This window comes from Mastacembelus armatus, chromosome 16 (assembly GCF_900324485.2).
Source record: "Mastacembelus armatus chromosome 16, fMasArm1.2, whole genome shotgun sequence".
Taxonomy (NCBI): domain Eukaryota; kingdom Metazoa; phylum Chordata; class Actinopteri; order Synbranchiformes; family Mastacembelidae; genus Mastacembelus; species Mastacembelus armatus.
Genome location: NC_046648.1, coordinates 14,185,397 through 14,213,310, shown reverse-complemented (window position 1 = coordinate 14,213,310; position 27,914 = coordinate 14,185,397). Strand labels below are relative to the sequence as shown.

The following is a 27,914-nucleotide window of genomic DNA, read 5'->3' as shown; positions in this document are numbered from 1 at the left end:
TTGGGAGGACTCCTACCAAGAATGACACATTCCACCGAGAGATCTGGACAGCGGAACGAACACGGCAGAACCACTGCTGTCCATGAGGGTGAATCTGTCGTTTTTGGTCGACACAGGGGCTACGTGTTCTACTCTCAACACCACCCCTGCTTCCACCTTGTCGAACCATAAGACCACCGTCATGGGCTTCTCGGGGGAGAAACAGACTCTGCCAGTAACTCGACCTCTGCTCACTCAGGTGGGCAGTCAGCAGGTACGCCACCCTTACGTTTATTCACCCGGCACTCCTGTCAACCTCCTCGGCCGGGACTTATTGATTAAGCTTGAGGCCACTATTTTGTGTGCCCCCAAGGGACTTACTGTCACTCTGCCAGATGGCCTGTGACTACCATGTCAGACACATTTAGACTGGACACGAAAACAATGCTTGTTGAAGCCGCTGGCGGACGAGGTAGCCGACATATACTGGGCTAGGTTGTGCCCGGAGAGTCCGGGACATAAGGGCATATGGTCCGCGTATCAGTCTTGGCACCCCTGGATCTCGCTCCTCGAGCCCTACATTCCTTCCCCGGATCCTCTCCATGTTACCCTCTTCTATGATAAGCTCCAAACCGATTGGTACAAGGAGGTGTTTGAATAGGTGGAGGGGGACTCCTGGAGCATCGAAGCCGAGAATATCTATGTTGCCCCCGAGGGGGTGGTGGCGGGAGTGCAGCTTCTCCCGGCCCAACAAGATTGGTTTCGCATGAGTGAGGACAGTGCACCACGTGTCTCTCGCCCTACATCCTAACCATGAGGCTAAAGAACTGGGGGGTATCTTCAAGAGGGCGTTGGCCCACAAAGACTGGCAGACCACCACCATACCGCAGGTCTGGTACGCTCCCCAGATTAAAACTTTTTGCATTCAGCTGACTGCCACAGACCCTGCTATATTAGAACACAGAGAGGTGTCTAGGTACCATGACATGGCACGCACTGACCATCACCCAGCCGCAGACATGTTATCTCAGCTGCCGGACTTTTTATGGGCTCAGTCTCCCACGGACGTGGGCTTAACGGACAGTCCCCCGGTCACCTTCCAGGTCCAAGGGGGGCTTCCCCTTTGGATCCGCCAATATCCACATAAACCTCAGGCAGAGGAGGGGATCAGGGATACTATTGAAGGCCTAATACAAGCGGGGGTGCTAGAACCCTCCTCGTCACGGTGGAACACACCCATTCTACCGGTTGAGAAAAAGGGTACAGGTAAGTTCCGTATGGCGCATGATCTTAGGGCCATTAATGATATATTAGTAACTTCCACCGTTCCGGTTCCCAACCCATATGTGGCTCTGGCTAACCTGGATCCTAGCCAGATCCACTTACCTTCTTCTGCCTCCCGTTGGCAGAGGAGTGTCGTCACATTTTCTCTTTCACTTATTGGGGATGCCAGCTCAGGTACACCCGACTCCCTCAGGGCTTCGCTCTCTCGCCTGGTATTTTCAATCAGGTTTTGAAACAGGTGCTACATTCCTGCACTTTGCCGGAAGGCACAACCTTAATCCAGTATGTTGATGACCTTCTGCTCGCCGCACCCACTGTTGCGACCTGTCTCCAGGCCACGGAGTCCGTGCTGCGTCATCTAGCCGAGAGGGGCTTTAAGGTCAGCAAATCTAAACTACAAATGTGCCGTAAACAAGTTGCCTTTTTGGGCCGACTGATTTCGCAAGCAGGGGCGGGATTATCACCTGCTCACAGGTCTACCATCCTGCACCACCCTCGGCCGGTACTGGTCAAAGATATGCTCTCCTTTCTGGGGCTCACAGGCTACAGCCGCTCTTACATTCCCGACTATGCCAACCTTGCCACTCCACTTCGACAGCTAGTCAAGGAATGCGGAATCTTTCAGCACCGCTCGTTTGGACAACTGAGGCAGAACGGAACTTCATCTCCCTCAAGCAAGCTCTGGCAACGGCCGCAGATCTGGCCATTCCTGATTATACTCAGCCCTTCTTCTTGGATGTTTCTGTAAAGGACGCAGTTGCCAACGGCGTCCTGTTCCAGAAAAAAGGGGAGAGTGCTGATGTACACAAGCACTGCATTGGACACCATGAAAAAAAGACATCACGCCTGCAACACAGCATGTTGCAGCAGTGGCGAGGATCTTACAGAAGACAGCCCACATTGTCATGGGACACCCACTCAGGGTTCTCACCACTCACAGTGTGGTGGCTTATGTAAATTCCCAGGCATTCACACTCTCCTCCCTCAGACAACAAAGGTTGAGTAGGATTCTGGAGGAACCACATATCTCATATACACATGAAGGTATTAACATGGCAGACAGGATTGGGACGGGACAGGCCCACAGGTGCGAGGAAAAAGTCCTGAAAGAGGAAAAAGTGCGCCGGATCTGCAGGCCACACCACTGCAGGACGCACGTGACCTCTACACGGATGGCTGCTGCTTCAGAGATGAGAAAGAGGGGTTGAAGGCTGCTTATGCGGTTGTGGAAGACATAGGAGGGGAGTTGCAGGTAAGGGTGGCACAAAGGCTGGAAGGACAACAGTCGGCACAGAAGGCAGAACTGATGGCCGTGGTGGCAGCTCTGAAATTGGGCAAGGGCCAAAAGGTGAACATCTTCACAGACTCAGCATATGCGACAGGAGCCATACATGTTGAATTAGGACAATGGCTTGGAGCAGGGTTCCTAACAGTGTCTAATCAGCCCATCAAACATGAGAAAGAGATGAGAGAACTAGCAGATGCCCTCTTGGAACCGCTAGCTGTGGCAGTGATCAAGTGTAAGGGACACGATCAGTCCAACAGCCCTACGGCAAAAGGAAATCAGGCTGCAGACCAAGCAGCCAATGAAGCAGCGGGATACCAAGTTAAATTAATGCTGCTGGATGTGACGCAAGAGATTAAAGAAAGACCTAACTTGGAGGAACTCAAGAGACTGCAAAAGGGGGCATCCCCCCAGGAGAGAAGTCTTTGGAAAGAGAGAGGGGTTACTGAGATACAAGGATTGTGGAGGGGGCCGGATGGTCATCCCATACTTCCTCCCGGAATCAGGAGGACAGCCCTCTTGGAAGCTCACGGGGTGGGGCATGTTGGTACAGCCCAAATGTTGAAGAACTTAGAGCAATGGTGGCATCCATATCTCAAAGATATGGCTAAAGAGCTGGTCAGGGAATGTCACATTTGTACTAAGTATGTCAGGTTTACGCTATACTGACTCGGTTCTTTTCCCTGAAGGCAATGAAACACACAGTAGGGTAGATGGATTAAGTGTAGAACATCTTTTTATGGTCAAATGTGGCTGAGACATTAAGAGAGCCATGACAGACAGATGTCTGGCTGGTGACAGAAATGACATCTTGGTCTCTGTCAGAAGCAAGTCAACTGAATGTGGGACTAGCAGTGTATAAGTGGGTGAAAAAGTACCACTTCTGCTGAGGCCTGTACTGCCATTGCAGCCGCACACACAGCTCTGACACATGCAGGCAGGGCACAAGCCACAGGATCTAACTTCTTAGAGTAATAGGCTACTGGCTTCTGTTTTCCTCCTGACAGCTGAGTCAACACTGAGGTCATAAACTTCCCTTTACAGTCTACTGTCTAGACAAAAGCTTTACTATAATCTGGTAGGCCTAAAACTGGCGTGGTCAGTAGTTTTCCTTTTAACTCACTGAAAGCCTGCTCGCCTTCAGGAGTCCACTTTATTTCCTGCTTCATGGCCATTGGGGTATCATAAATTAAATCTAACAGGGCTTGTGTCACCCGAGCATAGTTTGGAATCCACTGTCGACAATAGTTACACAGCCCTAAGAATTGCATCATCTGTTGCTTAGTGATAGGCTTACAGGCTTGCTGAACAGCTGTTTTCCTAGATTCAGTCAGGGCTCTGCCTTCTGGTGTTAGTTTATGACCCAGGAATACAACTTCAGAGGTAGCCCACTGCAATTTTTCTGGGGATGCTTTGTTACCTGTTTTTTCTAAGTGTTTGAACAGCGCTACTGCAGTGTCTTTGTTGTGTTGCTGGGTGTCTGATGCGATTAAGATGTCATCAACATAAGTCAAAACTTGGCTGTGTGTAGGCATGTGGAATGTAGACAAGCAATTTTCTAATTCAGATGCAAATATTGTGGGGCCGTCTACATAGCCTTGGGGTAACCTAGTGTATGTGAGCTTCTTTCCCTCAAAGGTGAAACCAAACCATCCCTGTGAGTCTGGATGCACTGGTATAGAAAAGAAAGCATTGCTAAGGTCTACTACTGTAAACCATTTCATCTCAGGTCTTAACTGATTCATCAGGGTGTGGGGGTCTGGGACACATGAGGCTCTACTCTCCACTGCCCTATTGACTTCCCTCAAATCCTGGATCATCCTCCAACTTTTTCCATCAGCTTTCTTGACTGGAAATATGGGGGTGTTACACTGAGCCTCTGGGGCTCTCACCAGGATTCCTGCATCGAGCATCTCTTGCACTACGGGCCTGATTCCTGCTAAAGCATCTGGTTTTAGGGGATACTGTTTTATTCTAGGTCAATCTGATTTAGGTTTGATTATGCCTTCTGAGGCTGTGGTCATTAGGCCTACATCAGTTTTGCTTCGGGACCAGAAACTGTCGGGCACTGCAGTCAAACATGGATCTATGTCTGTTGGTTCTACTCAAACATTTAACAAGAGACACGTTGCATCTTTTCAGGCTGGGATCAGCTCGTGGCTGCAAGAAGACGTCTCTTCTTGGTTTGTGGCTGCAGCCCCGAGCTTCACACAGACTTCTTTATTTATAGCAAACAAGGTTACACAATAGTTGCACAGAAGACCTTTAACATATATCACGTTCGCTTTAGAAACAAGGAAACTGGCTTTTGTCCCTATAGATTCATGAAGTTCAACCAGGGGGCACTTGGTGTCACAAGTTCCTTGCCCCAGAGCGGGTCTGTTTCACTTCCTAAACGCATACATTCTTACAACATATGGACAACTGACATGTGTTGAGCTGTCAACATTCAAAGCAGTCAAAAGTTCAATTACTCAACAAGATCACATGTACATTTACTTATAGCAGTGAATAAATTCTATGATAAACAATTTAGACTTTTGATCCTAACAATGTCCTCCAAAAGCAACACTCATTCTCGGTCATTTTCCCCCATGTGGGCACGGGGAGTGGCAGTTACAACCCAATTTAGGTTTTTGTAAAAGCTGTTTTCCACACTGTTGCTGAACCAGCCCCCCTCATCCTCGTGCCAATCACAAATGTCTTCTGCTTCACTTAAAACTGTTTCAACTCCTCCCAGTACATGTCATTAGTCTTAGACACTGACAGATGAGGATTAGGTGTCCACCCTTTTACAAGAGGTTTAGCTTCCTGGGTGAGGCCTACAGAACAGACTGTTTTTCCTTTTCTGTCAGTGTAAAGAGTCTTAAGAGTTATTCTTTGTGGCCCTAGTTTTTCAAATTTCTGTGCATAATCTAAGTCAGGGCCTGGAGTGTGCTTATAGTGAAGGGTGACATGCATCTGCTCTGGTGTGAGGCTCTCTGTGTGAGGTGGTTGAGGATTAGGCAATAGGAGCTCCTCCCTGTCCGTCCGGGGTCAGGCGAGGGCAGGTCTAGAGACCACCAGTAATGAGGCGCCCCTTGTTTTAGCACTACATAAGAGGGGACCTCTTCCCCTGGGCCCACTGCAGCCATCCCATTGGTGGTGGGCACTAGAGAAATTTTTAATTTGCTCAACAGATCTCTGCCCAGTAGATTAACTGGACAGTTTGGACATAAAATTGCCATTGCCTTCTCCCGAAGCCAGATGCCTCATCCTCAATCACAAAGCTTTGAGAGAAACTGCAAGGAGTGACCTGTCCATTTGCTGACTTCACAAAGATATGTTTATCACCTCTTGTCACTCCAGGAATTCTGTCCCTCAATACTGTTCTGTCTGCTCCTGTATCACACAAAAATTTTATTTTTACTCCATTAATTTTTAGCATCCTAATGGGCATCACTTTATTCCCTTCTGCATTATAATAAGTCTCCACAATTTCACTAAGATCCAATTCTTCAGTGTTTGAGGGGTCTAGTCATGCATTAAGGTTATGGGGTTCAAGTCGGTTGTACTCATCCGTGCCATCTATGCCTCTTCCTATTCTATCTCTGTTGTGGTCGATCACACTCTCGTGCAAAATGTCCTGGTCGACCACAGTTGTAGCATGTCATCTTTTTCTCCTTCATCTCTGAACCTGCTATCTTGCCTATCTGGGCCTCCTCTGCCCCTGCCTCTTCCTCTGAATCCTCCTCTGCTGTACTGCTGAGGGCCCCCCCGGGCTCCGCCACTGCTCATAACATCCAGGAGTGCACACAGCAGCCTTAGATGGCTGTTCTGATTTATGTTTTTGCGTGTCTTGTGCATGCTGTGCATAATTCATTATCTGAGTGACTCCATCTGTGGGAGTGTTGATGTTATGTTTCCGTATATGGTGGGTGATGGGCGGGCGGAAACCACTCAGCAAGGCTTGTTTTAGTTGTTGCTGATAGGCTGAACCAGGGGCCTCCTCAGGTTCCAATCCACTGTTTGCTTTAAACACTTCCTCTACCCTTCCTCTGTATTCCTGCACATCCTCATCATCTTTCTGTTTACACTGAGCAATGATTTGGTAATCAGGAGGTTTAACAAATGCTACTTGCATTCTATCCATCAACTTGATTACCTAGCACTGGGTCTCCAGGAGGCAGGACCACTCCTGCGGGGGTCCGCCCTGTGTATCCTCCCCTCACTCCCCCATACCTATGCCCTAAGGCTTTTCTACATACTGAGTCTATTTCCTGTTCATCTAAATTATAGGTTTGTCTGAGTTGTTGCAAATTAACAATCCACTGACAAACATTAGCAAGGGGGTCCCCCAGTCCTTTTACTGCATCCTCTAATTCTTTGCAGGACCAGGGTCTCCTTACCAGGAGGAGGGGTCTATTATCTCGCCCCACTCCATAATGAGGATTTGGAACCTCAATAGCTGGAAAAATACTAGTGTGATCTTCCAGTGGTGGCCAGGGGGGTGGGTCAGGACGGGGCCCCATCCATGACCCATCACCCTGGGGGTTTTTAAATGGGTTCGTGTCAGACATAGCTGCTGCCAATTGTTGAACCTCATTAACCAGGGGACTGTACAGATTTCCCTTTCTAGTGTGACTGGGGCTAGGTAGGACAGGTCCCACTATCCCACTGGAGGGGGCTGGGGGAGCCAGGGCTACAGCTGACCCCGCTGCCCCTGCCACGGCCGCAGCCGCTGCTGCGGCTTGTGCAAGCAGACGTCTCTGCTGTTCTCTGCGTTCCTCCTGTTGAATTAGCGCTTGTGGGCGCCCTACAAAATCAGCTGGATCCTCTTGGAGAGCTGCTATGAGGGACTTTTTCTCACCTTTCTTTTTATCTCTTTCCTTTCTTGTCTGTAACCCACAAAGCTGCCTTCTTTCTGCCAGTTCCTGCCATTTAACAGCTTCTATAATTTGCAATTTAAGTTTATCAGTTTTCTTAGGTCCTGCTATAGCCGCTTCTGCTTTTAATTGAGTTACCAATATATCGCATGCGCAGGTTTCCAGTTTCCCTGGAAACTCATACTTTTTCTTCCATTCACTCAGATATCTTACTGATCCTGGGGAATAAGTGTTCTAAATCTAGGGTCCCCCGTTAACTGGAGTGTACTATTTCCCTTTCCCATGGTTATACTCTGGTTCAAGCAAACGATCAGTCACAACAGTGTGTGGATCGTCCATTGTATCAAGCTTCTACAGGTACTAATTCCCTGCGGATACAGCCGTCCAACACACTCAACTTCTCGATTTTTGCTTGTACCACACAAGTAATACACACTTTTATTGGGAAATTGACACCGACCTATTCGGTTGACAATTGTCTGTCAAATGTTCCCCTTCACAACAAATATTCATCAATAACCAAACAAATAAGCATTCACATTCACTCCACAGTACTGTTTAATGCCCTCCTAGTGTCCCTGACACTGGATACACCTCAACCATGTCCCTGACATGGGAGATTATTTTGCCATGGTCTTTTATCCCTCTGTCCCTGACAGATATCAAGTGGTCTTGTCTAACAACTTTCACCGTCCGTGCATTCGAATCAATCTGATTCTAATCCCGCTCTGCAACGGTATTTAATTTAGACTCACACATTATTTTTTCTGACATTGTTGGGTTTTTAGTTTTAGTTTTTGTAAAGTGCCTTGAGATGATTTGTATTGTGATTTGGCGCTATACAAATAAAATTGAATTGAATTGAATTGAATTATTATCCACAGTCTCAAGGAAAGGTGGAAAGGATGAATCAAACTGTAAAAACCAAATTGGCAAAAATCTGTGCAGAGACTAAATTGAACTGGGTTGATGCATTGCCATTGGCACTCATGCCCATTTGCTGTTCTGTTAACCAATCCACTGGGTTTAATTCAATTCAATTCAATTCAATTTTATTTGTATAGCGCCAAATCACAATACAAATCATCTCAAGGCACTTTACAAAAACTAAAACTAAAAACCCAACAATTCCCTTATGAGCAAGCACTTGGCGACAGTGGAGAGGAAAAACTCCCTTTAACGGAAGAAAAAACCTCCAGCAGAACCGGGCTCAGTTTGGGCGGCCATCTGCCTCGACCGGTTGGGGTGAGTGGATAGAGCAGAGAGAAAAGAACAGCAACAATAAACAACAAATAGACACTGCAGGTTGGTGGGACCAGTAACTGCACATCAGCGATATACAGCTCCAGGACCAGGGACACCTGCAGAAGGTACAGAGAGAACAGAGAGAGAGGGAGAGAGCACAAACTAGGGGAGAGAGAGAGCACAAGGTTAGTAACATTCATGGTGGAATATACATGAGGTGGGAGGAGAGAAGAGAGAGGGGGGGGGTTAGGGTAGGGGAGCTCAGTGCACCGATGGTCCTCGGGCAGACTAGGCCTATAGCAGCATAACTAAAGGATGGTTCAGGGTTGCCTGAAGCCAGCCCTAACTACATGCTTTGTCAAAGAGGAAGGTTTTAAGTCTAGCCTTAAAAGTATAGAGAGTGTCTGCCTCCTGAACCCAGGCTGGGAGCTGGTTCCATAGGAGAGGAGCTTGATAACTAAAGGTTTAAAGGGTTATGCCATCTAGAGTAGCTCTGAGATTTTTTGGCCCAAATATAATGACTTCTGTTTTCTCTGAGTTTAAAAGTAAACAGTTACTGGTCATCCAGGCCTTGTTGTCAGTTAGACAGGCTTGAAGTCTGGTTAACTGGTTTGTGTTAACAGGTTTAATAGATAGATATAACTGAGTGTCATCTGCATAGCAGTGGTAATTAATAGAGTGCTTCCTAATGAAATATCCTAAAGGAAGCATGTACAGGGTGAACAGAATCGGTCCTAGCACAGAACCTTGTGGAACTCCATAACTAACTTTTGTTTGTGTGGAAGGTTCATCATGGACATGAACAAACAGGAATCTGCCCAATAAATGGACAGATAAAACACTTTAACGCTGTTCCTCTGATACCAATCACATGCTCCAGTCTCTGTAATAAGATGTTGTGATCAATGGTGTCGAATGCAGCACTAAGGTCTAGGAGGACAAGTATTGAAACAAGTCCATTATCTGAGGCTAAGAGAAGATCGTTGGTGACTTTCAACAGTGCTGTTTCTGTACTATGATGTGCTCTAAATCCTGATTGAAAATCTCCAAATAGTTCATTCCTGTGTAAGTGGTCTGATAGCTGCTTAGCAACAGCTTTTTCTAGGATTTTAGAAATAAATGGCAGGTTGGATATTGGTCTATAATTAGCCAAGACTCCTGGATCAAGACTAGGCTTTTTGAGTAAAGGTTTGATTACTGCAGTCTTAAAGGCCTGTGGTATGTAGCCTGATACTAGAGATAAATTTACCAAGTCCAATAAAGATGAGTTCATTAATGGCAGGGTGCCTTTAAGCAGTCTAGTCAGGATGGGGTCTAAGAGACACGTTGATGATTTCGATGAAGCAACTACTGATGTAAATTCAGAGAGATCTATGGGAGAGAAGCAGTCTAAACATAACTGAGGTCCTACAGATGATTCAAGAGCTACTGTAGTAGAATATTCATTTATTGCAGGTATAGGAAGCATCTGCTGAATTTTATCTCTAATAGTTGTGATTTTATTTGTAAAGAAACTCATAAATTCATCACTGCTGAGAGCTAAGGGAACACTGGGCTCAACAGAGCTGTGACTTTTTGTCAGCCTGGCTACAGTGCTGAAAAGAAACCTGGGATTGTTCTTATTTTCCTCTATTAGTGATGAATAGTATGCAGTTCTGGCTTTACGGAGAGCTTTTTTATATGTTAGTTGACTGTTTTTCCAGGCTAGAAAAATTTCCTCTAAGTTTGTGCAACGCCACTTCCTTTCCAGCCTTCGTGATGCCTGCTTTAAGGTACGAATATGTAAATTATACCATGGGGCTAGTCTTCTCTGATTCACTAACTTCTTTTTCAGAGGGGCCACAGAATCAAGCCTTTCACGCAGTGAGGTTACAGCGCTGTCAACAACATGATCAATTTGGTAGGGAGTGGGATTGAAGCAGCTGCCCTCCACTATGTTTATACTTGGCATAGATGTATTATTATGTATTATTATGTATTTATTAACAGCGTTGTCGGATAAACATCTGCTGTAGTGGAATTTTCTTCCAAACGCTGCATGATCCATCATTTTAAATTCAAAAGTTATTAAAGAATGATCTGACAAAACAGGATTTGGGGGAAAAACTATTAGATGTTCAATTTCGACACCATAGGTCAGAACAAGATCAAGGGTGTGATTGAAACAGTGGGTGGGTTTATTAACATTTTGAATGAAACCAATTGAATCTAATATAGAATTAAATGCAATGCTGAGGCCGTTATTTTAAACATCTACATGAATGTTAAAATCTCCCACTATAATAACTTTATCTGATCTAAGCACTAGATCAGACAGGAAGTCAGGGAATTCAGTTAAAAACTCTGAGTAAGGGACAGGTGGACGGTACACAATGACAAGTAGAACTGGTTTTTGTGTTTTCCAGTTTGGATGTGAGAGACTAAGAGTGAGGCTCTCAAATGAGTTAAAATTGTTCTGAGGATGAAAGTTTAATAATAAGTTTGAGTGGAAGATTGTAGCTACTCCTCCACCACGACCTGTGCTTCAAGAAACATAATTTTTATGACTGAGGGGGGTTGATTCATTCAGACATATTCATCCTGCTGTAACCAGGTTTCAGTAAGATAAAGTAGGTCAATTTGGTGATCAGTTATCAAATCATTTACTAACAAAGATTTAGATGAAAGAGACATTTGACAGTTCTGTTTTTCTGTTCAATAAGAGGAGTGGTCTTAATTTTTATTAAGTTTTTATGAATAACTCCTCTTCTGTTAACTTCTGATTTATTTGATTTATATGTTCGAGGGGCAGACACAGTCTCTATGTGGTTTGAGAGGGGCGGCGGCTCTAAGGAAACTGCAGAGAGGCGTTTTAGACTGAGTCTCTGCATCCCGGTCCCCACCCTGGATTGTCAGGCTTTAGGTCGGCTAATAAACTCGGCCAAATTTCTAGAGATGAGAGCTGCACCATTCAAAGTGGGATGGATGCCGTCTCTCGCTACCAGACCGGGTTTTCCCCAGAAAGTGGCCCAATTGTCTATGAAGCCCACATCGTTTGCTGGACACCACCTAGACACCCAGCGACGGAACGACGACATGCGGCTAAACATATCATCGCTGGTCAGATTGGGGAGGGGTCCAGAGAAAACTACGGAGTCCGACATTAATTTAGCAAAGTTACACACCGACTCAACATTAATTTTAGTGACCTCCAATTGGCGTAATCGGGTGTCATTGCTGCCAACGTGAATAATAATTTTCCCATATTTACAATTAGCCTTAGCCAGCAGCTTCAGATTTGACTCGATGTCGCCCGCTCTGGCCCCAGGAATACATTTGACTATGGTCGCTGGTGTCTCTATTTTCACGTTCCTGACTAAGGAATCGACAATTATCAGAGTCGGTTTCTCAGCGGGTGTGTCGCTGAGCGGGGAAAATCTGTTCGAAACGTGAACAGGCAGGTGATGAGCCGTGGGCTTCTGCTTAGGAGTACGTTTCCGTTGGACCGTCGCCCAGGCTAATTCTCCGGGCCGCTCCGGAGCTGCCCTTGGACCGCTAACAGACCCTGAGCTCGGTGGCTCCACACCAGCTAACGGGGCTAGGCTAGCTGGCTTTTGTTCGAAGGTGCGGAACCGCGCTTCCAAATCAGTGATCCTCGCCTCCAAGGCTAACAGAACCTTACACTTATTACAGGTATCATTATCGCTAAAGGAGGCAGAGGAATAACTAAACATGTGGCACACCGAGCAAGAAAGAGAGAGAGAGGGAGAGGCCATGTTAGCTTAGCTAACTAGCTAGCTAAGCTAACCGGTAGGCTAACGAGCGCTAAGTCAGGAAATAGCAATAAATACCGGTCAAAATAGAAAGGTACTTGACTATTACCGGAATGCAGCAGTTAATGAATTGTTTAGAGTTTAGTTAGTTTTTAGGTGTGTTAAACTATAGCTAGTTTGTTGCTAGTCTGTAGACGAACTATACAACACACACAACACGATACGCTTGCAAGACAAAAGTGATTCGCTTACCCGGAGAGCAACACCAACAGGGGGCGATCCTCCTTACAGCCTCCTTCCTCCACTCCTTTTGAACTTCAAACAGGGAGACCCTTTCCAGGGCCCCACACCACTAGCCCAGTAACTATTGTAGAGAATGAGGGTCTGTCAGCCAAAGCATATTTTAACTTTCTGCAAGCTCTCGTTTCAGCTTTCTCACATCAGGTGGTGGACCAGCACGGCGACGGAACACAAACTCCACCCGACGCCGACTGGGTGCTGCTGAAGGTGATCAAGAGGAAGTGGTCAGAGCCACGGTGGACAGGACCCTACCAGGTGACAGAAAGAACATCCCACGCAGTGAGGTTAAAGGGAAAAGGAGACACCTGGTACCACTGGTCGCAGTGTGCACCAGGAGAACGGCCATCCAGATCTTTGACCGAGGTCCAGGAGGACCTGCTACAACATACCTCTGTCTTGGCTGAGGCAGAGAAGGACCCTCCTCAGAAAGGGGCAGAAGCGAGAGGGAGCGAGTCAGGTACTGAAGTAGTCCACCCTCAGTCCCGAAGAAAGAAGAAGTCATCCGAGAGGGAGGGGGTGAAAAAGAGCGCCCCTCTCCAACATGAGGTGTGCCAAGCCTCCAGCCGATGAATCAGAGCGCAAGGGAGGCAAGGTCGAGGGTTTGTTGGTTGTGATTCTGAGTGGTAGTTTTAGCCGTTGATTTATTTAGTTTGTGTATGTTTAGTTATTGTTAGATAGTTTAGTTAACAATTGGGGAGTTAAAGCGGAGATGTTTGGATTTGGGAAGGTATTGGGGGTCCTTACGACCCTGACTATAATGATTGTTGTTTTGTGTTTGGTTAGTGGAAAAATCTCATTATGTCTGTATTAGTTTCTATTGCTGTGTTTGTGGGGATCCTAGTCACCTGTGGGTGCTGCTTCATTCCATGCCTGCGTTCCCTCGCAGTTAGGCTTATATCGTCTACTATAGAGAAACACGACCCGAACGTTCTGATGCCCTTATTGGCCCAGGGCTCAGATGACGACAGTGATGACCTAGACGGGGTACAGCTCCGAGAGATGTGATCTCCTAAGGGAGATCAAGAGAGGGATAGCAAAATTCTAATTTGTTTAGATGGGCTCTTAGGAGAGCCCAAAAGGGGGACTTGTGGAATGCAGATGCACCCATGGGGACTTCACATAAGATAAAGGAAGTAACTGACCTTGGTTTGCTCAAGCGACCCCCATCCAGAACACATAGAAGACATTTGGCAATAACAACTCCATATAAGGTAATATCATAAATTCCTTTTGGTGGGGCGCTGCCCAACAGTTTAAACATTGTATAGTTTCCATCTATTGTTTAGATCTCTCTGCCTGCGTGTGTGAGTGGATCTCCGGAGACGTCTCTGTATTTTTACAATAAACCGGTGTGTCGATTCCTAACTTCCATTCCGTCCTCTTTCATCTCTCCATTAATGAACTCGGGTGAAGGTCACAAGGTCTGACTTTTCAACAGTGTCTCCCATGTAATCAATGTGAGGCGAACGTTTTCTTGTCTGCACCATCAGCACACATCATAAGTGTTGTCTGTTAGTAGACTCCCTCACGTTCATGTGATGGGCATGAAAAATCTCACCGCACAACCTTGTGCGGTGTATAGAACACAGGAAGCTTGCTAGTGTCTGTTGCTGTTTGTTCAAAATAAAGTGCTGCCAAAAAGCTACAGCACCCCTAGTGGTTGATTCTAGATCGCTGCATGCTACAATACCTGTTTTTAAATGATCAATACATCTGTTAACCTTTCCCGCTTTGGTCTCCTGGTCGGGGACACAGGGGCGGTCCGTGCGAACTTCTCCAGGACCAAAGGTGTTCGTCCTCCGTGGTTAACTCCCGTCACCCGTTTGTTGGAGTAGTGAAGCACACAACAGATCGACACGACCTTCACTGAAAAGTTTTTGTGGTTTTATTGCCGTACTGCAATTAGTGAGAGCACTATACATTCGAGCCTGCAGCTAAACTAAACGCTCCAATCGCCACTTCAGTCCATTCATCTGCTCGCCGTGTCTCACTTACCGGGCGCGCGCATTGGCCACACACACACGTCACGCCCACCACACACACCCCGCACACTGAGTTCCCTATTCACCTCAGTGGTAACAGGCAATTCTCATAACACATCATTATTAGAATTATTTGTTTAATTACATTTTATACAATTAATCAATTATTATATAATTAATTCATATACAAAACATGAAGCTTTAGAAGTATAAATCAAATTCACTTAGCAGTCCTTTATTTGTATAATGGGGAACAAAACCAGACACAGGATACTTGGGTGCAATAAAACTTCAGTTCATCGTGGGTCATAAGGTTATGGAGGTCAGCTGGAGAAACAGACCTCTCACATAAACATCCTGTCTTCAGATCTAATTCCACAATGGCAACAATTTGAACTTTTGTCCGTATAACCCCAACATTTCCCTCCTGTTTGTCATTGTGAAACATACATCAGGCTGACCCAACTTCATAAGATTTTCTGAGTCACCATCATTCATGACAGACTACGGAGGGAGTGGAGGAAATCACATAGGTCCTAATCTAACAGTGTTAATGCTAAAATAAAAATGAATAACACACATAGATATGTATGTAACAAGGCTGGGCGAAAAACCCCTCCTTCAGGGGAAAATTCCCAGCCGACTCCCTCACCAGGGCAGTCACCTTATGGCTTGCTACCTAAAACGTTACATAGATAAAAAATAAACATTCACATCTCCTTTACACTCGGTCCTCTTCCTCCAGTAGAACTGTTTGTAGGAGAGTATAGGACACAAAGGCTTGGGTGAACATTTTGGTAATCATAGACTTAATACATGGCAGAATACATGTAGTAAATAAGCAAAACAGTATTAGAACAACAATAAAAGGTGTTATTAGTCATTTCCTGTATCCAGTGCCAGTCTGTGAGGTCAGTACGTGTCCATCGTTTGGCCCTAGGTTTTTTGTGCTCCTTCGTAAAATTATTATTCGCTATAGTCTCTAGATCTGCCATTGTGAGGAAGATTACCAATATGGTCAGGCAGAGCCATAATGGTAGGAGAACACATTCCCACCCTTTAGGGCAGGCGGTGGGTGCCATAGCTGGGAGCAAGGATCAGATGTTTTCTTCAGCGGCCAAAGGTTTTGATACCGGCCGACTTCCACCTCTACTCGACACTCACCAGGTGTTGCAGTACCTTACAGTGGCTCTGATGAATCCACGTGGGTCTCTCTTGGATCTTTACAGCTGTGGTCAGGATCACAGTGTAGGGTCCTTCCCACTTAGGTGTAGACCAGGTTTTCCTTTTTATGACCATTATCAGCACTTGGTCTCCTGGTTTAACCCTCTGCCCCTGTGGAGACAAAAGGTCATCTGGCAGATTATTTGCACTCACAACTTCCTTGGTCTTTAACATTTTACTCATCCACTCTGCAAGAGTAGTTTCTCCTTGAAGTTTTTCACACACATCCTCACAAATGGGAAGTGTAAAAGGTCTCCCATAAAGGATTTCAAATGGGGTCAGGCCTTTGTCTGTTGGCGTGACCCTCGTACATTTTTACCAGGGGGAGGCATTCTACCCATGTCCTCCCCGTTTGCTCCATGGTTTTTCTCAGTCTCATTTTTATAGATCATTAGATCTTTCAACTGGTCCTGCACTCTGGGGGTGGTATGAGCAATGTTTTTTTAACTCAAACCCCAGGTGTTTTGACATTTGTGTAACTACTTCATTCACAAAATGTGGACCATTATCACTGTAAACTCGCTGTGGGATCCCATGGTCTGGAATAATATTTTTGCACAGCGCTTTAGCCACTGTTAGTGCATCAGCATTTTTACTGGGCACAATTTCGACCCATTTAGAGTATGCATCTATCAGAACAAGGCAGTACTTGTATGTCTGACATTGTGACAACTATAAAATCCATATGAATGACTTGGAATGGATAATCTGGGTTGGGGAATCTCCCTCTCTTTGGTCTGAGATTTCCCTGTAGGTTGTGTTTACAACAAATCAAACAGGATTTACAAAAATATTTTGAGTAGTTATTAAATCCTGGTGCATGGAAATACTTTTCCACTGCATATACCATCCCTCCTGTTGACACATGGCAAAGCCCATGTGTCAAAATAGCTGCTGTATGATAAAGACTTCTAGGTAGGCAAAGTTTGTCTTTGATTTTAAAAAGGTCTTGCTCTATTGTGGCTCCTTCTTTGAGCCAGAGTTGTTGTTTAACTGGTGGGGCTCTTTTCTGCATGTCTGAAAGTACTTTATGATCTATGGGCTGTTTCACGTCTTCTATAATATATAGATTACATTTGCCGAATTGTCCCTGTGCAGCTGCCTTTGCTGTTACATCTGCCTTCTCATTTCCTTTCGATACGGAGTCTGTACCTTGTGTATGTGCAACACATTTACAGATAGCAATCTGCTTTGGTAACATAACAGCTTGCAATAACTCTTTTAGGAGGGAGGCATGTTTAACTGATTGTCCTCCAGCTGTCTTCATTCCTCTGCGAGCCCATTGTGCAGCAAAGAAATTAAGTGTTGAAAAAGCATATTGGCTATCTGTGTACACTGTAACACTTTTTCCCTCTGCTAGTCTGCATGCTTGAGTTAGAGCAATTATCTCTGCAGCATGTGCTGAGAAATGTGAGGGGAGCTGACCTGCTGCACAAACGTCCTGTTGTGACACTACAGCGAACCCACACATATTTTCTCCTTTCTCATTTTTAAAGCAGGAGCCATCCACAAACCACACTTCCCCCTCAGCTAAGGCAACATCTTTCAAATCACTACGAGGCTTGCACATCTCTTCAGTGTTTGTAATGCAGCAATGTGGTGTGCCTTCCTCAGCTGTGGGCAGCAGAGTAGATGGATTAAGTGTAGAACATCTTTTTATGGTCAAATGTGGCTGAGACATTAAGAGAGCCATGACAGACAGATGTCTAGCTGGTGACAAAAATGACATCTTGGTCTCTGTCAGAAGCAAGTCAACTGAGTGTGGGACTAGCAGTGTAAGTGGGTGAAAAAGTACCACTTCTGCTGAGGCCTGTACTGCCATTGCAGCCACACACACAGCTCTGACACAGGCAGGCAAAGCACAAGCCACAGGATCTAACTTCTTAGAGTAATAGGCTACTGGTTTCTGTTTTCATCCTGACAGCTGAGTCAACACTGAAGTCATAAACTTCCCTTTACAGTCTACTGTCTGGACAAAAGGTTTACTATAATCTGGCAGGCCTAAAACTGGCGTGGACACTAGTTTTCCTTTTAACTCACCGAAAGCCTGCTCGCCTTCAGGAGTCCACCTTATCTCCTGCTTCATGGCCATTGGAGTCTCATAAATTAAGTCTAACAGGGGTTGTGTCACCTGAGCATAGTTTGGAATCCACTGTCGACAATAGTTACACAGCCCTAAGAATTGCATCATCTGTTGCTTAGTGATAGGTTTACAGGCTTGTTGAACAGCTGCTTTCCTGGATTCAGTCAGGGCTCTTCCTTCTGTTTTTCCTAGGTGTTTGAACAGCGCTATTGCAGTGTCTTTGTTGTGTTGCTGGGTGTCTGATGCAATTAAGATGTCATCAACATAAGTCAAAATTTGGCTGTGTGGAGGCATGTGGAATGTAGATAAGCAATTTTCTAATTCAGAAGCAAATATTGTGGGGCTATCCACATAGCCTTGGGGTAACCTAGTGTATGTGAGCTTCTTTCCCTCAAAGGTGAAACCAAACCATCCCTGTGAGTCTGGATGCACTGGTATAGAAAAGAAAGCATTGCTTAGGTCTACTACTGTAAACCATTTCATCTCAGGTCTTAATTGATTCATCAGGGTGTGAGGGTCTGGGACACATGGTGCTCTACTCTCCACTGCCCTATTGACTTCCCTCAAATCCTGGATCATCCTCCAACTATTTCCATCAACTTTCTTGACTGGAAATATGGGGGTGTTACACTAAGCCTCTGGGGCTCTCACCAGGATTCCTGCATCGAGCATCCCTTGCACTACAGGTCTGATTCCTGCTAAAGCATCTGGTTTTAGGGGATACTGTTTTATTCTGGGTCTATAACCTGATTTAGGTTTGATTATGACTTCTGAGGCTGTGGTCATTAGGCCTACATCAGTCTTGCCTCGGGACCAGAAACTGCTGGGCACTTCAGCCAAGCACGGATCTATGTCCTCTAAAAGCAACACTCATTCTCGATCATCCTCCCCCATGTGGGCACGGGGAGTGGCAGTTACAACCCAATTTAGGTTTTTGTAAAAGCGGTTTCCCACACTATTACTGAACCAGCCCCCCTTGCCCTCATGCCAATCACAAATGCTTTCTGCTTCATTTAAAAACTGTTTCAGCTCCTCCCAGTACATGTCACTAGTCTTAGACACTGACAGATGAGGATTAGGTGTCCACCCTTTTACAAGAAGTTTAGCTTCCTGGGTGAGGCCTACAGAACAGACTGCTTTTCCTTTTCTGTCAGTGTAAAGAGTTTTAAGAGTTATTCTTTGTGGCCCTAGTTTTTCAAATTTCTGTGCATAATCTAAGTCAGGGCCTGGAGTGTGCTTATAGTAAAGAGTGACATGCATCTGCTCTGGAGTGAGGCTTTCCGTGTGAGGTGGTTGAGGATCAGGCAACAGGCGCAGGAGCTGCTCTCCTGTCCGTCCAGGGTCAGGCGTGGGCAGATCTAGGGACCACCAGTAGTAAGGCGTGCCTTGTTTTAGCACTACATAGGTGGGGACCTCTTCCCCTGGACCAATTGCAGCCATTCCATTGGTAGTGGGCACCAAGGATATTTTCAATTTGCTCAACAGATCTCTGCCCAGTAGATTGACTGGACAGCTTGGACATAAAACTGCCATTGCCTTCTCCTGGAAGCCAGATGCCTCATCCTTAATCACAAGGCTTTGAGAGAAACTGCAAGGAGTGACCTGTCCATTTGCTGATCTCACAAAGATATGTTTTTCACCTCTTGTCACTCCAGGAATTCTGTCCCTTAATACTGTTCTGTCTGCTCCTGTATCACAAAAAAAATTTATTTTTACTCCATTAATTTTTAACACTCTAATGGGCATTACTTTGTACTCTTCTGTACTATAATAAGTCTCCACAATTTCACTAAGATCCAATTCTTCAGTGTTTGAGGGGTCTAGTCATGCATTAAGGTTATGGGGTTCAAGTCGGTTGTACTCATCTGGCCGTCTATGCCTCTTCCTATTCTGTCTCTGGCGTGGTCGATCACATTCTCGTGCAAAATGTCCTGGTCGACCACAGTTGTAGCATGTGTCATCTCTTTCTCCTTCTCCTTCATCTCTGAACCTGCTATCTTGCCTAGCTGGGCCTCCTCTGCCCCTGCCTCTTCTGGATCTTTGAGGACCCCCCCTAGATCCACCACTGCTCATCACATCCAGAAGTGCAAACACAGCAGCCTGTGACTGTTGCTTTGACTTATGCTTTTGCATATCCTGTGCATGTTGTGCATAATTCATTATCTGAGTGACTCCATCTGTAGGAGTATTAATGTTGAGTTTTCGTATGTGATGCTTAATGGAAGGGTGGAAACCACTCAGCAGGGCCTGCTTTAACTGCTGCTGATAGGCTGAACCAGGGGCCTCCTCAGGTTCCAATCCACTATTTGCTTTAAACACTTCCTCTAACCTTCCTCTGTATTCCTGCACATCCTCATCATCTTTCTGTTTACACTGAGCAATAGCTTGGTAATCAGGAGGTTTAACAAAAGCATCTCTAATCCGCTCTGTTAATGGTGTGAATTGAGCTCCCAATACGATATTATTAGGAGGCCGAACTGCTCCAGCTGGAGTTCGGCCAGTATATTCTCCTCTTACTCCTCCATACCTATATCCTAAGGCTTTTCTACACACTGAGTCAATTTCCTGTCCATCCAAATTGTAAGTTTGTCTAAGTTGCTGCAGGTTAACAATCCACTGGCGAACATTAGCGAGGGGATCCCCCAGTCCTTTTACTGCATCCTCTAATTCTTTGCAGGACCAGGGTCTCCTCACTAAGAGAAGGGGCCTATTATCACCTCCCACTCCATAGTGGGGGTTAGGCACCTCTATGGCTGGAAAGATGCTAGTCTGGTCTTCCAGTAATGGCCAGGGGGGTGGGTCAGGACGGGGCCCCATCCATGACCCATCACCCTGGGGGTTTTTAAATGGGCTCGTGTCAGACATAGCTGCTGCTAATTGTTGAACCTCATTAACCAGGGGACTGTACAACTTTCCCGTTCTAGTGCGACTGGGGCTAGGTAGGACAGGTCCCACTATCTCACTGGGGGGGACTGGGGGAGCCGGGGTTTCAGCTGACCCTGCTGCCGCAGCCGCTGCTGCGGCTTGTGCAAGCAGACGTCTCTGCTGCTCTCTACGTTCTTCTTGTTGAATTAGTGCTTGTGGACGCCCTACAAAATCAGCTGGATCCTCTTGGAGAGCTGCTATGAGGGACTTTTTATCACCTTTTCCTTATCTTTTTCTCTTTTTGCCTGCATTCCACAAACCTGTCTCCTTTCTGCCTGTTCCTGCCATTTAACAGCTTCTATAATTTGTAATTTGAATTTATCAATTCTCTTTGGTCCTGCTATAGCCATTTCTGCTTTCAATTGAGTTACCAATTTATCGCATGCGCAGGTTTCCAGTTTCCCAGGAAACTCATATTTTTTCTTCCATTCACCCAAATATCTTGCCGCTCCGGGGGAATAGGTGTTCATAAATTTAGGATCCCCCGTTAATTGGGGTTTACTGTTTCCCTTTCCCATAGTTGCAACTTGGCACAAGCAAACGATCAGTCACAACAGCGTGGGGATCGTCCACTGTATCAGGCTTCTACAGGTACTAATTACCTGCGGATACAGCCGTCCAACACACTCAACTTTTCAATTTTTACTTGTGCCCAACAAATAACACACAGTTTCAGTGGGAAGTGACACCGTTCTACTCGGTTGGCAATTGCCTGTCCAACGTTCCCTTTTCATAAACAAACAAACAAACAAGTAAGCATTCACATTCACTCCACAGTACTGTTTTAATGCCTTCCTAGTGTCCCTGACACTGGATACACCTCATCCATGTTCCTGACATGGGAGATTATTTTTGCCATGATCTTTTATCCCCCTGTCCCTGACAGGTATCAAGTGGTCTTGTCTAACAACTTTCACTGTTTGTGCATTCGAATCAATTTGATTCTAATCCCGCTCTGCAACGGTATTTAGTTTAGACTCACACATTTTTTCTGACGTCCATTCACACAGTTTCACCCGCGGATTTTTACCTGATTTGACGCAAGAATTGCCTTCACGGTTTCCGTCAGACAGCAGGGCTGAGAGGATGTTTCCAGACGGGGACCTGCCGACCTCCCAACGAATTCACGTGGGTGGATTTTCTCCAGCGTCTAACGGCTGACTGTGCACAGATTCACGGCGTTCTCGTCCTCCTCTTCATCCAAACTGTTGTATTGGAAACCGGGCGGAAACACCAATAAATATGTCAGGTTTACGCTACACTGACATGGTTCTTTTCCTGAAGGCAATGAAACACACGACAACTTTGTATCGAGTATACGTCTGCAAGTGAGAACCGCCTCAGTTGCAAACGGAGAGAAGAGACTTTCTTCTCTCCCCATGCGACTTACACCCTTCTCCCTCTTTTCACTTAGCAGTCCTTTATTTGTATAGTGGGGAACAAAACCAGACACAGGATACTTGGGTGCAATAAAACTTCAGTTCATCGTGGGTCATAAGGTTATGGAGGTCAGCTGGAGAAACAGACCTCTCACATAAACATCCTGTCTTCAGATCTAATTCCACAATGGCAACAATTTGAACTTTTGTCCCTATAACCCCAACATGGACAATTGTCTACATTTTCCTTTTTGACCAGGATTATTGGTCTGAAGTAGCTGAAGTGAGCTGAATGAAGTGTGACTGCGCAACAGCAAAATGCTGTGGCTTTGAACATTGAACTCAAGCAGGATGTGCAGCTCCTTTAGCCTCTTGCAACATTTGCATCCAATGTTTGCTGCCTAGCAGTTCTCATCTTCTCTTCCTTTATTGGAGCATTACACCCACCTGTCGATCAGTGGAAGAGTGTCAGCATTTGGTAGGAATTACCTTAAAGATACACTTTTGTTACTTAAAGATACACTTTTTACCAAGATGAATAATTGATAACAAATGGAATTTATGCTCAGTCTATCAGAGTTCAAAACAAGGTTTATGATAAAACCAAAAAGTAAGACATATTGAAGTAGATGAACACACATCTCAAGATCACACAGTATACCCTATACAAAAGATCAGTGTTAAAGACCATGGTTCCAGACATATCTGAAAGGTAGTGCCTCAAACAACTAAAATAATTATATTCTCAGTGTTGTCTGAATAAGAACACTAATTGTGAAGCTTAAATGCTGTTCTTAGGTAAGGTAAGGTAAGAAATTGCTTGGTATTAAGTAATGTATTTGTCCAATATCTTGGCCCAGAATTAAACTTTAATGTTGAATCTGCTACTGCCTACATGAATATACTTGGTATTTTGTTTATGGTTGCCTTTAGGTCTTCCGGCACAATATTACAGTTTAACTTGGTTTCTCAGTCCCATCCTTGGTCTCCTCTTTACACCTGTGATTGGCTCAGCAAGTGACCGTTGTACTCTAAGATGGGGCAGGAGAAGACCATTCTTTCTGGCCCTGTGTGTGGGTGTGCTGCTGGGAGTGGCATTGTTTTTAAATGGATCATTAATAGGTGAGTAAAAGATGTCAGATAAGAGCACCATTTAGAAATTATAATAATTGCTGTTTAAACCTACCTCTTTTGAGATGTTCTTTCAGGACTCTCCATTGGTGACAGGCCAAGCAGTCAGCCAATTGGCATTGTCGTTACTGTAGTAGGTGTAGTGGTGCTCGATTTCTGTGCTGATGCCTCTGAGGGACCAATCAGAGCTTATCTTCTTGATGTTGCTGACACTGAGGAGCAAGATATTGCCCTGAATATTCATGCTTGCTCTGCTGGTAAGAAATACATGCATGAACCCTTACATACATAGACCATCTATGAAGATGTGTATAAATATTAGCTTCTCATAAAACATCTATAAGTAGTGCCTACATACTGTATACATGCTCCAAACCTACAAAATATTAACATTTTTCTCTGAATGTGAGCTTTAACATGTCGACAGTACACTCACAAAGATTTGTCTTTGTTTCTTAGCATAATAATTAATATAATGTGTAATTGTGTCTACCCCTGTCTGTGCAGGGCTTGGTGGGGCAGTGGGCTATATAGTGGGTGGTCTCGATTGGACTGGCACAGCTCTGGGCCAAGCATTTAAATCACAGAACCAGGTCCTCTTCCTGTTTGCAGGAACTATCTTCATTATCTCTGTCACAGTACGCATGCTCAGCATCCCTGAGCAAACTTTCACTCCATCCAACCAGGCTGAAGTCACAGTAGGTGGGGAGTATACCAGCCAGATGCCTTTCAGGCCTTTTGGGCACACCCACACCCCACCTTTACTTGATATGAGGAGGATGCTACTGTTCAAGGCCCGTCCCAAGAGGGCAGTGAATCAGATACAGAGGAAGGGGAAATGGACTTCCTTGGTGTGGAGCAAGTGCGGTGTAAAGGCGATTCAATCTTAGCCATGCCAGATGCTACAATCGAGTTGGATCCTGACCTCAATCCAGATATGTAACTTTTTCTATCAGAGCTTCAGCCAGAGCTAGAGGATTTTTTTCAAGCCATCAAACGGCAGTACTGGGTTCTCACGTCCTCCTGGTGGTGCACTTTTGCCTGAGCCTAAGGATCCAACAAACTGTCCTGGTTTTCTTCTTCACATCAGTCCTGGCTCAGACAACTCACATCTGAGACAGGTGTTTCATATGTGATTACTTTCTCTGTTTTTAAGTAGGCATTAAATAAAGGCCTTCAGAGACAGAAAAACCTCTGTGCTGTGTTTCAGACAAGTTGTCTTGAGTTTCTCCTGCTGCCTTTAGTATCTAATATGCTCATTGTGCCTCTCTTCTTTCCCAGCAGGCTACCAATGGTGTCAGTGTTTGCCTGTCTTCTTCTGCCCACAGTGCAGTGAAAGGGCATACCTCCACTAAGCTTGGAAACTGCCCCTCCAACACCTCAGTTTCATCACGATCACACTCTCACACGTTCTACAGACAAGTACAATTGCATTTATTAATTTTTTTATCTACCTGTGTATCACTCTGTCACTTTTTTAGTTTCTTTTGTCAAATGTAGAAAAGCTGATGTTTTTGTCTCTCCAGCCCTCCTTTACATTTTCATACTATGGACAAGTGGGATCGCAGTGTTATCGACTGCGAAGGACAGTAGCTTCAGTCCCTCGGCCAATTACCACCTCTCGCAGTCTGAATGATCTCAGTGACCTCCAGAAGCCTGCAGACATGAGGAAACTGCAGCTTTCAGCTGGTAGTCTGTCATCTGAAAGTTCTAGCAGTGAGGGAGGACCAAACAAGGATACAACTGTTCGATTACTCTGTTTATCCATGTTGAAGGTGAAGTAAATTAGAAAATTTTTTTTTGTTTTCTACCATTGTACTGCAACATTGCTTCTCTTTTTGTTCTTGATTGTTCTTTTTGTTCAGATGTGAAGGCAGCTGTGGAGATTGTGCATGTGCCACCTTCTCACATGGTTCTCCATAATAGCTGAAGTTGTATTTTACACAGATTTTAAGGGGGAAGTCATCTTCCACGGAGAGCCCACGGTACACACCCATGCACATATACACTTCTATTGGGTCTTGTTGTGCTCAGTATCCATTGAGTATACCCCTGCACAGTAGAGGAATGCAGAAACAAACCATAATGCATACTACACAACATAATCTATGCCACTTCTAAACATTACACAGCTATCCAGTCTATTTATCAAGTGTTCAATAACTTTGCTGCAATTATTCTAATTTTTCCAAGCACCAGACAATTCTACAGAGCTACTTAATTATAACAAAGGAGTACAGATCAGGGTGTCCGCGGATCCTTAAAAAGTCTTAAAAAGTCTTAAATTCCATATTATAAAACTAAGGCCTTAATTAGCATTAAAATGTCTTAAATTCGCGTTTCAAAGGTCTTAAAATGAAATCTAACAGACCCCATAAAGCAGATTTTATTTTCATCTTGAAATCAATTTGAAATCCTTTCGCGTATTTGTTACACAGAACGAAATAGGCGTTTGAGTGGAGTTCATTTAACACATGCTTTCCGGCAGCTGTGTGAACCGTGGGAAAGTTTCAGTCTTTTTTTTTAGTCTTTTAGGGTAAATGTAAATTTAATGACAATTGGTTACAAAACCCTACTTTTGCGCCGTGGTTAAGTGGAAAAGTGGTTAGTGGCAACGTGTTCGAGGTCCGGTGCAGGCTGTGCAAAAAAATGTAAAACTCGGAACAATGGGTATGAAAGCTTTGGAGACCCACATGCGGTGTGAATAAGACAAAGCGGCTGTGGAAACCTGTCGGAAAACACCTGGCATTTTATTTTTGTTTTACTCAATAAATCAAACAGTGTGTAAACAGTTTATATCAATAAACAGTGTGTTATGGTAATTGGTTGTATTGTGTGATGTTTTATTTTATTTCTACAAAATTGGTCTTAAATTTCATTCTGCGTGGTATTAAAAAGGTCTTAAAAAGTCTTAAATCTAGCTCTTAGAAACCTGCAGATACCCTGACAGATGGGCTGCTGGGGGCTCGTGGTCCATGCTGCTACTGCAGCTGTCTGCTCTGGTAAAGCTCAACTACAACCCATTTTTAGGTTACAATTTACTAACTACTGTATTAGCACACAAAAGTGGTGTGTGATACAATTAAACTTCCCTTTTCCCTTCCCTGTCTCCAATAAGTGATATTTTTCTCTACCCATTCTCAGTAGGTCAGTTAATACATAAAAGTGGGACTGACAACATTAGTGTAGTACTGTACATGTGCATATTGTCTCAGTATTAGATAAAGGGAAATTTTGTTTATTTAAAATTACTAAAAACTTTTTTCCCCTTAATTTTAGGGACCGCTGTAATGGTGATCTTCCCTAATGTTTATGTTGCCATGGTGATGATCAGTAGCATGGGCATCATCTCCATGAGTATCTCATACTGTCCTTATCCATTACTCGGGCAGTACCATGAAATTAAAGAGGTATGTGCAGACATAAACAGTCAACACATATTCATGCTCAGTGTCCTTATTTGACAAGAAATAAATAAAATCTATTATATAGATGACATGTATTATTTTGGTTTGGTACTTCACTGGAGGCTTGGCAGTATAAGATCATTTTGAAGTGTGAAAATATAAACAAGTTCTGCCAGGAGTGTGCATGCTAAAACAACTGAAGTCCATGTGATGTTGTCTCATTAGGTCTGTTGTAGGCCATTTCTTAGTGAAGCTGTTGTTACACAAATGGCCTATTTGTGTTTTTTCATTTATTTACGTATTTATTTTAGTAAATGTTTGCCATGAGTCTCAGCCCTAAAGCATTATGGAAAGCATCAGTCATATTTTTTTGGCATTTAGCTTACTGAAAGCTTTTCACATGAAAACATTTTAACTAATACTCTAAAGAAAAGAATATTTGCAATTATAATCAGCCTCTCATGTTCCTCTCTCCAGTACATTCACCACAGTCCAGCAAACACTCGAAGAGGTTTTGGTATTGATTGTGCTATATTATCCTGCCAGGTGAGCATTCACTTCTTTCACTTTTTAGATGCAAACTAAATGTCCTGTTTTCTCTAAATTGACCCATCTACATCTAATTGGGTGACTTTGGGAAGTTAAATGAGCCTCATTCATACATTCTTGTTTTTAGAACTGATCCATAGATAGTTTAGTTTGGGCTGTGGACCTTTACAACATGATCCTCAGGTGCTTTCTGCCATTACAATTTATGCTTCTGTGGTGTGTCATCATATTTCCAGGTCTATATCAGCCAGATTTTGGTTGCGTCAGCTCTGGGAACTATGGTAGAGGCAGTTGGAAGTGTTCGTGTCATTCCTATGGTGGCCTCCGGAGGCTCTTTCCTTGGCTTCCTTACTGCATGTTTCCTTGTCATCTACCCTGATGTGGAGCGCAGCAGCGCAGATCAGGATCTGAGCTTGGTGGATCTGTCTGGAGATTCAGAGCAGAATGGGAAAAGGACCAGTGACCAAAAGCTGCCTCTTCTTGACCTCACAGACAGAGAAACAGTTAATACCTCTGTTGTTTGA

The 27,914-nt window shown here is 44.6% G+C and overlaps 1 pseudogene; it reads left to right on the top strand.

Annotated features, from left to right (window-relative positions):
* The first annotated feature begins 82 nt into the window (after positions 1 to 82).
* On the top strand, positions 83 to 27,914 carry LOC113136729 (solute carrier family 45 member 4-like; annotated as a pseudogene).